The sequence below is a fragment of the Monodelphis domestica genome, chromosome 3 (genome assembly GCF_027887165.1).
Source record: "Monodelphis domestica isolate mMonDom1 chromosome 3, mMonDom1.pri, whole genome shotgun sequence".
Classification (NCBI taxonomy): Eukaryota; Metazoa; Chordata; class Mammalia; order Didelphimorphia; family Didelphidae; genus Monodelphis; species Monodelphis domestica.
In genome coordinates this window covers 121929455-121942835 of record NC_077229.1, presented here as the reverse complement: position 1 = coordinate 121942835, position 13381 = coordinate 121929455, and positions in this window count along the sequence as shown.

Here is a 13381-nt window from a genome sequence, read left to right as displayed (position 1 = left end):
TAGGAGGAACTGGGTTCAAATCTGGTATTGCATATTTCTTAGCTGTGGAACCCTGGACAAGTTGCTTAACCCCAATTGCCTAGTCCTTGCTGCTTTTCTGCCTTGGAAATGATCTGCTGTGTTTATTCTAAGACAGAAGACAAGGGTTTTAAAAAAAGGATTTTGGTGTTGGAGTTTCTAGATTCAAATTCAGATTCTGTCACAAATTACCTGTGATGGTTGGATTTAACCTATTCAGGTTTTGGTTTTCTCATCTATAAAATTAAGATGGTAGCTGAAGATGACCCCTTTAATGTTCCTTCCATCTGTAAATCTGTGACCTTTGTTCTACCATTAGAATTAGGCTCCTTCCAGGCTCTGATTTAAATTCTGATAAGAAACACCCTCCCTGAACATATATATCTCAAGGCATCATGTGGTGACAAATGGACAAAGAGATTCATGCAAGTTTTGGGGTTCAGCCATTCTGCCCAGTGGAGTAAGAATCATTTTGAACTGGCACCTGGCTTGTAAACTGAAGAAGATTCAATCTATCAAATCCATCATTAGAGTATAGATTCCAAATTATGGAATCATAAGGGCTATTCGTTGCCATCAACTCAGCAACAAGATGGATAAGGATGTCTTCTCCTGACTTCAGGCAGTGAGTTAAAAAGAATTTCACCTGCTATGTGCCAGGCACTCTGCTAAACTGCTGGCAATATAAGGAAAGGCAAAAGACTGTTCCAGTCCTCCAGGAGCTCATGATCTAATGGAGGAGACTACAGGCAAACAACTATGTACAAACAAATTAGAGACAGGAAAATATGGAGATAATCAGTGGAGGGATAGTACTAGCGATAGAAAAAGAGATAGAACAATCACCCATTTTCAGTAATTCCAAGAAAAATTCTGCCTTGAAATTACTGAGTTTTTTATCCCTACTCTTTGAATTTGTATCATTGAATCTTAGAGTTGGATGAATCCATAGAGATCCTCTAGTCCAAATGCTTCCTTATAACAGGAAAGAAAATTTCCATTTCAGCCCAGAAAGATCATGACTTACCCAAGGACATACAGCAAGTCAATAGCCAAGCTAAAGTGAGGATCCAATTGTCCTGATTCCATCTCTAAATTTTTCCATTGTACTATACTGCCTCTCTCTGGTTAATGGGCAGACTCTTCAATGCTTTCTGCTATATGTATCTGCATAAAAACTAGAAATTTATCTCTTGGTCACATTCCCTGGATGAAAATTTTCCCTCTGTGCCTCTCTCCTGCTTTCTCTGGCTTTCTATTTGTGTCTTTCTCTGTGTCTCATTCTCTCCCTTCCTCCTATCCCACTTTATTTCTTCATTTCTCTCAAAGAGAGATTAAACTTCAAAATCCAAGTCTTGCCCTAATGACACTCTTACCAAATCCTATGTGTTGCATTGTGAGCTGTAGGAAATAGAGTTGCAGAGAAAATTGAGTATGGGGACTGCCAGGAAAATGAGAGCAGACACAGTACTCAGCAGCAGGAACTCAGGTGGGGGTAGCCTTTAATAATAGACCCAGAGATTTACTGAAAGCTCAAAGAAAGCAAGAGAAAAGATGGGGCAGGGTGGGGAGGGAGAGCTAAACATTTAAATCAGGAGACGAAACAGGATGCCCGATAAAAATCCAATATGCAGCATGTCCATTTAATCCTTTGAGGTTATTAAGTTGAAATAGAAGTAATCACAGCACAAGCCCCATCTCCTGATCAAATGGAGTTTTTATCATTATGGTGCAGGACAGAGCATGGGGCTGAATTATGGCAGAATCATTTCAATCTGTGTGTGTGTGTATTTTTATAGGCTTGCCATTAATAATTCATGTGGGAGCTAAATAATGAGGGAGTCAGAGGTTCCTCCATCCTCCCACACTCATACAAACACACACACACACACACACACACACACACACACACACACACCTTTCTCCTGCCAGTGATACCCACATCTCAGCTTCCTCACTATAACCATGAGCTCCCTCCACCTGTCAGGCAGATCCTGACAGGCCCATGACAAATAAACTGGCCTTCTCCCTTGACCTCCTTTATCTACTGAACTAGAGTGGTCACAATATTTCAATCAGTTTTCTTGCTGGTCTCCCCTCTCTCCTGCCACACACAGACTCATGCAGTCCTCCTCTAGCACCTTCCCTCTCTTCAAAAAGAAGATGCAGATTCTAATTTCCATTGGTCTTAGATGCAAAGATAATAATAGTTGGTTGCTGTCCTTTGTACTCGAAGACAACCTGAGTGACATCACTGGTGATACTTTTGGACTCACACATGAATTAGATTTAATCCAAACAAGAGTTGCACAAAGTCATAGACTTCATTCTCTCTTCCAGAGTCTCTCAAGTCCAGTGACCAGATGCAGTAGCAGAGTAAAACAAGTTGGGGCTAATCAACAGGCTTCAAACTCATCAACAAGTTAGGGGAGTGTCTACCTCAGACATGTGAAGATTTCCCTATGATAGGGATATATGAGAACAATCTATGCCAGTGACCATGAAGGTAGAAAAAGCAGGCACTGTGAAGTGCTTAGAGTTTGGTAAGACTTCAGAGGAACCAAGGTCATCTTGAGCTATCACTTGTTGTCTTGACTCTTGTCTCATCTTGCTTTAACAATAATAATAACTAATATTTATGCATAAATTTTTATAGGCACTCCTTATGATAACCCTGTGATGTAGATAGTATCAAGTATTCTTATCCATATACCAGAGATGCCTTCCTTCCTCACATATTTATAATCTCTAGAAATAAAGAGGTGACTCAGTGGATAGATTACTGGCTCTATAAGTAAGTAAGTTTAAATCCAGGCTCATGTGACTATTAGATATATAAGTTTAGGTAAACTTCTTAACCTCAGCTTCCTCATCTATAAAATGGGAATAAAGTAAAATAATATTTGTGAAGTGCTTTGTAAACCTTAAAGTATTACATAAATGCTATCTATTATTAGGCTTAGTTCCTACAAGATCTTTCCTGATTCCCTTAGCTATTTTTTGTTACCATTTATTTTTATTTTATATATGCACATGTAACAAAATATATTATGTAACAGAACATTAAGATAACATATGATTTCTTATAAATATGTAATAAATCATAATAAATGTTTATCCAAGAGAAACAAATTCTTACATTAGCTATGTCCAAAAAGCTGTCTCCTTTTCTCCCTCTCCTTCCCACCTCTTTTCACTCTAAGAAGGCAAGTAATAAGATTCAGCTTATACATATATTTTCCTTATTTCGGTGTTGTGAAACAAGATATATATTGCTTAGTCTAGAGAAAAATTCATGGAGGAAATAAATTGAAGAATGACCTATTTCAATCTGCCTTCAGACTTCATCTGTTCCTTCTATGGCAATGGATATTGTTTTTCATCCTGAGTTCCTTGGAGCTGTCCTGGATCTTTTGCCTTGTTAAAAAATAGTTGTCATTCACAGATATTTATCATATGTTATTGTTATTACTACGTACAAAATTCTCCTGGTTCTGCTCACTTCACTTTCACAATATTTAATATATCCTTCCAGGGTTGTTGTTGTTGTTGTTGTTATTGTTGTTGTGTGTGTGTGTGATCATCTTGTTTGTTATTTCTTAGGGCATAAGAGTACTCCATAACAATAATATTCTACAACTTTTTTTGCCATTCCCCTGAGGGACATCTCTTCAGTTTCCAGTTCTTTGCCACCACATAAAAAGCTACTATAAATATTTTAGAATATATAGTTTCTTTCCCTTTTGCTTTGACCACTTTAAGAGATAAATTTAGCACTGATAAACTGGGAGAAAAAGCTACATATTTTTATGAGTCTTTGAGTATAATTCCAGATTGCTCTCCAAAATGATTGAATCATTTCACAGTTCCACCAACAATGTTTAGTATCCCTACTTTTCCATATTCCCTCCAATATTAGGCACTTTGCCCTTTTCATCATTTTAATCAATCTAATAGGTATGGGATTATTTTTGAGTTGTTTTGATTTGCCTTTTTCTCATCAATAATGAATTAAAACAATTTTTCATATAATTCTACATAACTTTGATTTCTTCATCAAAAACTGTCTTTTCATATCCTTTGACCACTTATAAAAAGGGGAATGGCTCACACTTTAATATATTTAACAAAGTTCACTAGATATTTTAGATATTAGACCCATTTCCAAGAAACTGTCTATGATTTTTTCCCCCAATTTAAGCCTTTCCTTCTCATCTTGGCCAAATTGATTTTGTATAAAAAATTCTTCTAATTAATGTATTCAAAATTATCCATTTTACATTTCACGATGCTTTCTCTTGTTCATTCATAAATTCTTCTCTTATCCATAAAAATTACAGGTAATATGTTCCCTGTTATTCTAAGTTGTTTATAACATCTTTTATACATAGATAATGTATCCATTTTTATTATCTTGTGGTAAATGATTTAAGATGTTGGTCTAATCTAGTTTCTACCAAACTTCCTTCTAGTTTTCCTAGTTTTTAACAAATACTGAATTTTTATTATCCAAACTTGGAACTTTACGCTTGTCAAAGAGTTCTGTGTGTCTATTCTGTTCAACTGAGCTACTTTTTTATTTCTTAATATCAGATAGTTTTGATAATTAGTGTTTTATAATAGAGTTTGAAATTTAATAGTTAGATATTCCTTAACATTTTTTTCATTATTTTCTTTGAGATTCTTGACCCTTTTTTCCAAATTAATTTCATCATTTTTCTAGTTCAGTTAAATATTTTTTGTAATTTAATTGGGATGGCATTAACTAAGTAGATTGGGTAAAATAATCATTTTAATAATATTGACTGTCCAATCATGAACAATTAATATTTATCCAATTGTTTAAATCTGATTTTATTTGTATAAAAATGTTTCATAATTAAGTAGTTTCTGGATTTTTTTTGGAAGATTATTTCTGATTATTTTATTGTATGGTTAGTTTAAATGGGTTATCACTTACTAAATTTTCTTACAGGACATTGCTAGTAGTACATAGAAATGCTGATGATTTGTGTGGGTTTATTTCATATCCTGCTAATTTGCTAAAATTATTCATTTTCAATTAATTTTTAGTTGAACCTTGAGAATTTCCTATATATATAACATCATATCATCTACAAAATGAGATAGTTTAATGACCTCTTTGCCCACTGTGATACCTTCAATTTCTTTTCCTTCTCTTATTACTATTGCTGGTATTTCCAGAAAAATATTAAAGACAATTTATGATAATGGGCATCCTTGTTTTACTCATGATTTTATAGGGAAGGTTTCTAACTTATCTTTATTACAGATAATATTTGCTCATGACTTAAATATATGTTTCTTTTTAACCTAAAGAAAAACCAATTTACGCCTATGCTTTCACATATTTTCAATTGGAATGACTTTTATTTTGTCAAAAGCTTTGTTCTGCACCTATTGATGTAATTTGATGAATTTTGTTGCTTTTTTATGATGTTTTCTAATATTAAATAAATTATTTAGAATAATTGATGAAGAAGGAATCCCACCAAACTCCTTGGTACTGATACCTAAACTATGAAGAGAGAGGAACAAAAAGCAGGAAAAAATGGACCAATTTCATCAATGAATAAAGATGGAAAAATGCTAAATAAAACATTAGTCAGGAGATCATAATAATATAAGACAAAGATTATACATCATGATCAAACATGATTGATACCAGGTATGCATACTAAGAAAACTATAAATGTTTATTCATTAATGAAATTGTTCTATACTCATTTTCTCTGTTTTTGCTCTTCATAGTTTAGGTATCAGTATCAAGGAGTTTGATAGGATTCCTTCTTTACCAATTATTCTAAACAATTTATTTACTATTAGAATTAGTTGATTTTTAAATGTTTGGTTAAATGTACTTGTAAATATATCTTGATGCTTTTTTCTTAGGTAATTTCTTTTCTCTAAAATAGATTTGCTAAATTGGAAAATGTAGGGATGCCCTTCATTGGGGGAATGGCTTAACAAATTGTGGTATCTGTTGGTGATGGAATACTATTGTGATAAAAGGAATAATAAACTGAAGGAATTCCATGTGAACCGGAACAAACTCCAGGAATTGATGCAGAGCAAAAGGAGCAGAACAAGGAGAACATTGTATACATTGGCTTATACACTGTGACACAATCGCACACAATGGACTTCTCTACTAGCAGCAATGCAATGATACAGGAAAATTCTGAGGGACTTATGAAAAATAACATTATCCACATCCAGAGAAAGAATTGTGGGAGTAGAAACACAGAAGAAAAACATTTGCTTGATCATCTAGACTCTAAATGATCACTCTATTGCAAACATTAATGATATGGAAATAGATTTTGATCAATGATACATGTAAAACCCAGGGGAATTGCTCATTGGCTATGGAAAGGGGGAGGTAGGAGGGAGGGAAAGAACATGAATCATGTAAACCAAGGTAAAATATTCTAAATTAATTAAATAAATAAATTTTAAACTTTAAGAATTAAATAAATAAATGAAAATAAAATAGATTTGCTTAAATATTCTCTTTCCTCCTCTTAGTCTAAGAAATGTATATTTTTGCCATTATTCATCCATTTCATTTAAATTATCAAATTTGTTGGCATATAATTGGGCAAAATAACTCCTAATAATTGTTTTGATTTCATCATTATTAGTGATAAATTCAGTCTCTGCATTTTTGATACTAGTGATATGGTTTTCTTATCTCTTTTTAAAAATAATATTAGCCAATGGCTCTCCTATTTTGGTGGTTTTCTCATAAAAACCAACTCTTAGTTTTGTTTATTAATTCAATGGTTTTCTTACATTCAATTTTGTTCATCTCACCTTTAATTTTTAGGACTTCCAATTTAGTATTTAATTGGGGATTTTTACTTGTTCTTTTTATAATTTTTAATTATATACTCAATTCATTTACCTGTTTCCATTAGACTGATATAAAAATTTAGCAAGAGAACTTTTCCTCTACTGCTAATGCTATATCTCATAAGTTTTGATTTGTTTCCTCATTATTGTCATTTTTAAATAAAATTAATTGGTTTTATGATTTGTTTATTCTTTAACCCACTCATTCTTTAAGAGGAAGTCATTTAGTCTCCAATTAATTTTTATTCTGAGTTGATGGTTCATTATTAAACCAATTCTTATGACATGATTTGCAAAGGATGGATTTAATATATCTACTTTTCTGCATTTAATTATGAAATTTTGTGTCCTCACTTATGGTTGGTTTTTGTAAAAGACCATGTGCCTTTGAGTAAAAGTCATATTACTTTTGGTCACTGTACAATTCTCTCTAGATATCTATCATGTAGCTTATTTAAATTTTTATCTTGTTAACTTTCTTAATTTTTTTGGCTAGTTTTATCCAGTTTTAAAGGGGGAAGGTTTAAATCCCCCACTTTCATAGGTTTGTTATCTATTTCTACTTGTAACTCTTAGCTTGTCCTCTACAAATCTCTTCTATTAGATCTACTTCAGCTTTAACCATGTCTGAGATAATTATTACTACTCTACCTTTGTGTCAGTTCAAGCACAATATATTATACCTCATCTTTATTCTCTATGTTTGTCTCTCACTGTTAAATGTCTTTCTTATAACAACATATTCTTGGGTTTCGGTTTTAAATCCATTCTATTATACTTTTCAATTTTATAGGTGAATTGATCCCATTCACATTCAAAGTTATAATTATTAGGTGTATATTTCCTCTAGTCTTTTTCTTCACTATTTTCCTTCTTTGTGTCTCTTTTCATTTTATTCCTTCTCAGAAATGTAATTTTTCCAGTAACCATTGCCTCTCTAATCCCAACCTCTTTTTAATTTATTTCTTCTCTTTATCTGTTCTTCTAAGGTTCCCTCCTCTTTTCTCCTCCCCTTACACTCATACTTGTTAATTTATTACCCTGTTAGTTAATATAAATAATCTCTATAATTCCCTCCCTAATCCTATCTTTTTGCTCTTTTTTCTCTTAAAACATATATCCTTCTAAAATTCCCTATTTTCACCTTTATCCCTCATCCTCTTATTTCTTTATATGTTAGGAAAAAATTTACCCTCCTGTATTGATGAATTATTCCATTTTTACCCAGATTCAATGAGACTAAAGTACTAGCATTACTATTCCTCCATCCCCTTCTTCTCTTCATTGTAGCATTTCCTTTCTTCATGCCTCTTTTATATGAAGTGATTATTCCAATTTATCCCTCCCCATCCAATTTTATTTTATTTTTTAAACCCATTCTATCATATTCAATTCTACATCAAAGCTTCTATCTATAAATGCTCCTTCAAACAACCCAATTAATTTTTATCATTCTTAAGGTTTAAATGGACCATTTTCACAGATGAAAAGTAAATAGCTTAGCGTTAGTAAATTCTTTGAAATTAGTCTTTCATGTTATCTTAAGTTTCTTTTCATTTTTGTATATCAAATTTTCCACTCAGTTCTGATCTTCAAGAATATTTGAAAGTCTTTTATTTCTTTTAATAACCATTTCAATTCTTGTATAATGATACTCAGCTTTGCCAGTGTAAACCTCAAATTTCCTTAGACTTATAATTGTTGAAAATTTCACCATTGGGATATTTCATACTTGGAAAATTTCTTACTGATAGTCTATTGGAATGGGAACTCCATTGGCATGGGAGGTTCCTTCTCTTCCCTTCTTAAGATTACTTTAGGACAGAAAACCTTTTGCTGAACAATGGAAAGGACTTTGACCTATGCTTAAGCATAGAACAGGAATTTCTTTGAGTCTTGATTGATTTTAGAATTGATACAATGGAGATACTCCACCCTATTCAGTCCTAATAGGATTGAGTAAGGGCTGCAGCCTAGATCAAATTTTAATTATTCCAATCTCTACCATACTCAAGTTAACAGGATTTAGAAAGGGCTGTAGCAAAGGAGTAAAGATTTAATCATTTGAAAAATATGACCTTCAACAGACATGTGCAAAAGCCAGAAACCTCTGGGCGGTCCTGGGTTAAGCGAGAGCCTCCATTGACAGGGAAATTGATGAAGAGTGATTGGTAGATGTGAGGACTGAGGGGAGGCAACTTGGATGGTGTCCTTAAAGATAGGAGGGTCTGGAGACTGGGGGGAGGATTGAGGTTTTGGTCGGTGTGGTTCCTGGGCTCTGGGGAAGCTTGCTCTGAAGGAAGCTGAAGGTGGGGGCCTCTGAGACTGTTTCTCCATTTTGGACATGTGAGTGAAAGGGACTGATCTCTTTTCTTTGCCCCAGCTATCTAAGGGCTTGGGCCTTTTGGCCCAGCCTAAACAGAAGGGGTATTTAAGCCCTATTCCCTTCTCTCCCCTTTCTCTCTCTATATATATCTCTAATTCCTTTCTTGCTCCTATTGTAATTAAACTCCAAAAAAGGCTGATGGCTGACTTGAGTTTTTCATTTAGGAATTACATAGCTGATTCCTTGGCGACCTTAAATTAATATATATCAGTCTTTTAAAGTGATTCCCTTGTAACACCAGGTATGTTATTCTAGGTTGTAAACCCAGCTACTTTGCTCTTTGAAATGTTATATTACATGTCTTTCATTGCTTTCATGTAGATACTGCTAAATGAGGCCTTATCTCCATAGTACTTAAACTAATTGGGTTTTAGTTGTTTGTAGTATTTTCTCTTTACCTGGGATTTATATAAGTTAGCTATACTCTTCCTGTGATTCCTATTGAAATCACTTACAAATGAAGTTCTATTTTATTTCTCATTCTAAATCTTTGGGGAAATTTTCTTTAATAATTGCTTAAAAGATGGTGTTAAAATCCTTTTTAAATTTTTTTTTTTACTTTTTATTTATTTATTTATTTGTTTTTAAACCCTTACCTTCTGTTTTGGAGTCAATACTGTGTATTGGCTCCAAGGCAGAAGAGTGGTAAGGGCTAGGCAATGAGGGTCAAGTGACTTGCCTAGGGTCACACTGCTTGGAAGTGTCTGAGGCCAGATTTGAACCTAGGACCTCCCATCTCTAGGCCTAGCTCTCAATCCACTGAGCTACCCAGCTGCCCCCTCCTTTTTTTATTTTAACTTTCAGGTAATCCAAGAAATCTTATATTGTCATTTCTCCATTTGTTTTCCAGATCTTTTGCTTTTGCAATAAATTATTCCATATCTTATTCAATTTTTTTCATTTTTAATTTACTTTTATAATATCTTCTTGTCTTAAGGAGGTACCTTCCTCTTTCACAAATCTAATTTTAATGAATTATTTTCTTTTATGAGTTTTTCCCAATTGATTTATCTTTCTTTTATAATTTTCTATATTTTATTACATTTTTTTAATTTATTTTATTTTTTCCTCAACCTCTTTCATTTGGTTTTGAAAGTATTTTTAAGCTTTCCAATAATTCTTTTGGAGGTTGTATTAATTCTATAATTTCTTTTGAGGTTTTAAAAGTAATTTCTTTAATTTTACAATTTGAACTTAGGTTATCTTTATTTTCAAAGGAACTGTGTTTGAGTTTTTTTTATTTTTTGATTACCAATTTTATTATTTTTTAATCTTTAACATCCTATATCTTAGTCATCAATTTTATGTGTGTCAAGGTCTTGCTATCTGTGGGGATTTTGTTTGTTGTTGTTTTGCTATTTCCTGAGCTCTTCTATGTGTCTTTGATCTCTTTGTTCCTTTAATTTCTATATTTCATTGTCCCAAACCACACCACTATTCTCAACACTCTTACCCCCTAGAGTGTCTCCAGAGGCTATAAATATATTATTTTCTCTCTCTATTCAGCAATCAGGAGTTCGATTCTCCCAGGGTTAACTAACTTTAGTGTATTCTATACTCATCTTCTATAGGCACAGTTTGATATATAGTCAGTACACATAGACTCTGAAGTTTTCTCTCAGTCAGATTCCCACACAGTCAATTGGTTGAAGGCTCTAAACTGAGGCTTTGTCCAATGAAATTGCCCCCGATCTTGTTTTCTATTTATTTGGTTATTAGACAACCATCCAGAGCCCTCCTAGCTTTTCAAGTTGTCTCATGCTAGATAATTATTTCTCCCTGACTCTTAACCTCTTTTTCCATTTTATTCTCTTTCTAGATTTTTAAGTTACATGCCCAATTCATTGAACTCTTCTCTCTCGAATTTGTTGATATATGCACTCAGGGATATAAATTTTCCCCCAGCCTACTGCTTTGGCTGCATCCCATAGATTTTCATAAATTGTCTCCTCATTGTCATTTTCTTCAATGAAATCTGTAATTGTTTCTTTGACTTGTTCTTTGACGAACGAGTTTTGAAGAATTAGATTGGTTTCCAATTAATTTTAAATTTGCCTTTTCACAAGCCCTTATTGATTATGATTTTTATAGCATAATGGTCTGAAAAATTGCACTTATTATTTCTGCTTTCCTACATTTGTTTGAAATGTTTTTATGACATAGTACATGGTTAATCTTTGTATATATGCCACATGCTTCTGAAAAGAATGTATGTTCCTTCTTATCCCTATTTATTTTTCTTTAGATATCTATTAGCTCAAATTTTTCTAACATTTCATTTACTTCCCTTACTTCTTTCTTATTCATTTTTTGGTTCAATTTATCTTGTTCTGATAGAGAAAGTTTAAGGTCCCCCACTAGTATGGTTTTTACTATCTACACTTTTGCCACTTTGAAGTTCACTCACAGACACTATTTTTAAATCATTTTGGGAGAATTTGGAGACTAAGATATTCTTACATATTCAGCCATCTTCCCAGAATGCATTAGCTCTTAGTATTTTCAATCTATCCTTCCCTCTAAAAATTATTTTCTACTTATTTTTGTATTGTTATCAGTGTATGTTTTATTTCCCTTCAGTAGAATGTAAGTTCTTTAGGGGTACCTATTTTGGGTTTTGGTCTTTGAATCCCAAATATCTTTCATTGTCCCTGTCACTTAATAAAAGTTTGTTAAATTAAAGTTAATGAGCAGGTAAAGGAACTAAGGAGCAGAAGAGTTAAATGATTTGTCCACAATAGCACAACTAGTATATATAACATGTAAGTCAAAGCAAGTGTTCTTTCCATTACCCCAAAGTGCCTACTAAACAGGCTTCCCACAAACTTCTTCAGATCCCTCTAACTATTGGAAGCTGGAAGACTACTAGACCTTTCAGTGATTTCCAAAGGCCTTATCCACATTAGTCATAACATTCTCTAAGAAGTGAGCCATCCTAGAAAGCAAGGCAGCATGGTAGGAGTCAAGAAACATAAGTTCTAGTCTCAAATATGCCATTAACCACTTGAGTGCATGTGGGCAATTCATTAACTAATCATCTTAATATTTGATCTAAGCATATTGAACTTGGTGTCAGAGACCATGAGATGAAATATCCATTTGAATAGTTAGTCTCTGTTTGACCCTGGGTAATTCATTTCAACCACTCATGACTTCAGATTCTATATTGTCAGAGGCCATGCATGAGAGGCATAGTGATGAGTGATTGGATCTGAGGGCCATTGTAGCCATGATGAGAGAGAGTTAGCCTACAAGGGAGACTAGCAGTTAGAAAGATAGAGTGAAATTAGAAGAAGGAAGAGCAGGAAAGATTTGGGCCAGCATGCCTGAAGCACCAAGCAGAAGAATCATATCACCATGATTGGGGGCTATGATCTTTGTTTATTGTGACAAAGAGAAAGACTTTTATACAGAGTAAAATTTTAAGCATTACAACATTTGGGGTAGGGTGTGTTACTTTCCCACAGGATAACTTTTATGAAAATAACTTCACACATGAAGCTTGCCATGGTTGCTATTACAGATGTAAGTTAAGAAACTGTGATTGCTAATCTGTTCTTGGAGAAAGGCAGGTTCGGTACTTTCAGTCTTGATGTTAAAAGGACTTCTTTGCTCTTCAGAGTGAGGGGGGACTCATGGTTTAATGATGACCTTTGACCAAGAGCAGCAATACCTTTATGTTATAGATTGGGACCTTGCCAGCAACCTCAGGCAAGCATGGCTGCTTTCCTCAGTGGGCCTCATACCATATATATAAAATGAGAAGGTAGGAGAAGATCAAAGGTACTTAACTTGGCATCCTTGGACTTCTACGGTTTCCATGAAATTTCAGGGGATCTATTTGTTTGGGGGAAAAAACCAGATCTTTATTTTGGCTAACCTTTAACTGGAATTTGGCATTTCTTTCAATTATGATTTTTTAAATATATTCTGAGAAAAGATCCATAGGCTTCACCAGATTGCCAAAGGGTCTCATGACCCAAAAAAGGTTAACTACCACTGAATTAGATGGCCTTTAAGGTTTCTTCTAGATCTATCATTCTAATTTCTATGTTCTAGCATCTTATGTCCTAAGCTCCCTTTCAGCTCTATAATTCTATG